This window comes from Aotus nancymaae, unplaced genomic scaffold (assembly GCF_030222135.1).
Source record: "Aotus nancymaae isolate 86718 unplaced genomic scaffold, 86718_ANA_hifiasm-v0.15.2.pri h1tg000049l, whole genome shotgun sequence".
NCBI lineage: Eukaryota > Metazoa > Chordata > Mammalia > Primates > Aotidae > Aotus > Aotus nancymaae.
In genome coordinates this window covers 45,858-48,269 of record NW_026988463.1, presented here as the reverse complement: position 1 = coordinate 48,269, position 2,412 = coordinate 45,858, and the positions used below count along the sequence as shown (strand labels likewise).

The following is a 2,412-nucleotide window of genomic DNA, read 5'->3' as shown; positions in this document are numbered from 1 at the left end:
ACACAAATAAATCAGACGCTAGGGCCTCTCTATGGAAAGGTCAGCTTCTTATACAGACAAGGCACTATCTAAAACAAAAAACGGGTATTTGAGACAGTGTTCAAGACAATGACTGAACTTGTACACGGTGAGGAGAAATTAAAAGGTGGTTTCACTGTTTCCCTCCCTCAGTAAGGTTATGTGTTGCATAAAGGGATGAGGCTCATTTTGGTGAAAAATGCTTCCATACAGAAAATTTTGAATTCATTCACCTCCCTCGACAGACGTTCCAGTCCCTGACCTGAACAAGGAAATCAAAATAAGGTAACACCACTGGCTTCACATGAACCTCAAGAATATAATCTAACTGTACCTACGATATCCTTTACTTTAAAAAAGTTTAATGTCCATTTACCTATACCAAATCAGTAGACTGAACGTTCTGTCTTAGCAAGTTTTTAAGCAAATTGGAGTTAAATTAATCTCACTTTAAAGTGCAAGAAAGGCTCTGATAGCCTAGTGTTTGTCCTGTGGCATAGAGAGGAGCACGCCTCCTGCAGCACTGGCCTGAGGCCCCACATGAAGAACTGGCTGCAGGACAGTGATCCATTATGTCTACCAAAAAGCAGGGGGACTCAAGGTTCAGCCTAGAAAGAGGGATCCCTGCCAGGTCTGGCTTTTACCTGTACCCAGGTCCCAAACAAATCTCGGATCCCCTAACTGGTAAGACTGGAGCACAGCACCAGCCATCAACAGGGCCAGAGTCATCTTAGCAAATCAGTGAGCAACTCTAAGCTATGATTTGTCAATGCTCACATGGATAGTGATAAAGGAATCAAGAAGCCTGGGCTATGGAACAGCACATACATTCTTTACCTAGTAAGCAGTGATCAAAGTTCTTACCTAGCGTAAATGATGAAAAAATAGGTAATGAGGTCCCCATTGACCACTGCTGAGAATATTTAGTCTAACTTTAAAGTGATACAAAATGGCTTCTTCCATACAAGGGCAAGCTTTGCACTAATGTTTCTCAAAAACCAATTATGTCTCCAGCTCTAGCCTCAGTTTTACAGGTTTTTTACTTTACTTTTTATTTTTATTTTTTTGAGATGGAGTCTTGCTCTGTCGCCCAGGCTGGAGTGCAATGGCATGATCTTGGCTCACTACAACCTCTACCTCCTAGGGTTCAAGCAATTCTTGTGTCTCAGCCTCTTGAGTAGCTGGGACTACAGTGCACACCATCACACCTGGCTAGTTTTTTTAGTAGAGATGGGGTTTCACCATGTTGGCCAGGCTGGTCTTGAACTCCTGACCTCAGGTGATCTACCTGTCTTGGCCACTCAAAGTGCTGGGATAACAGGTGTGAGCCACTACTCCCAGCTGATTGACAGTTTTTAAATATATCTTTCCTATGTCAGAACCAAGGTAAAAGGGGAGTGGGGTGCAAGACACCCTCTTCACCAGAATCCCTGGAGAGAAAGAAGGTCTCTAGAAGCCAGTGGGTGTGAGCACATTCAAGTCACGGGGTTTGAGATTATGGGCCCGTGGTGGCTGTTTCTTCCCTTCCATCACTGGGACGTCCATCTTGGGCAGTGTCAAGGCTGCTGGATCTTCAGCCATTTGGTTAGCCTGGGCATGGATCAGTTCCATTGGAGAGGGCTTCTGGGCTCCTCGGTAGGCCTGGGTGGCAAAACTTCCAATCACACTTCTGAAGGGATCTCGGTCCAAAGAGGCTCCACTTATCTGACAAGTTTCTGTCCTTATCTCCACTTCCAGAGTCCATGGTGCTAGGATTTGGGGCAGGTAAGGCTGTGGAAGAACCAGAAGTGAACCAGCCCCTTGGCCTCTGCTTAGGTGAAGAGTGAGGACTGGTGCTGGGGGTGGACTGGGCTGATGCAGGCTGCCTCTCTTCTTTTGTTAGCTCTCCACTCTGTAGCTTTAGTTTATTGGCGAGGTGCTGACACTTGAGCTCTGGAATCACTGGCTTCCAGGGGACACTGCCCATGTCCGATGGAGGAGTCATGGGCACAGGGTCCTCGAGGGTATGATCATAGCTGAGTGCCCGGCAGTATATCCCGATGAGCAGGGACATCTTGTCTAGAGGCCCACTAGCCTAGAGAGCAGGCACTTCTGGTTGTCTTGAAGCCATTGAAAGACTGGAATCCAGTTGCTTTTTCTATATAGAATTCCGAGTTGAGTCCCTGCCACTACGGTGAAATGATGTGAAGACTAAGCTGACAGACGGATGTTAATGAGGAACATGGTCCAGCTGCTGCAAATTAGCAAAGCTTCCCAGGAAGAGTCCATCCAGAGGTTCTGTTATCCTGATGCCGTGGGGCTGCCTGCGGCCGGGAATCCAGCACTAAAAAGGTTCCGAGGGCCCACGTCTCCCGAGAGGCTGTGACGCAGTCTGGACCCAAGCCATGGTGAGAG

At 47.3% G+C, this 2,412-nt stretch overlaps 1 pseudogene; it reads right to left on the bottom strand.

The window, feature by feature from the left end:
* Positions 1 to 1,319: 1,319 nt before the first annotated feature.
* On the bottom strand, positions 1,320 to 2,071 carry LOC135268101 (putative monooxygenase p33MONOX; annotated as a pseudogene).
* Between the last annotated feature and the right edge of the window lie 341 nt (positions 2,072 to 2,412).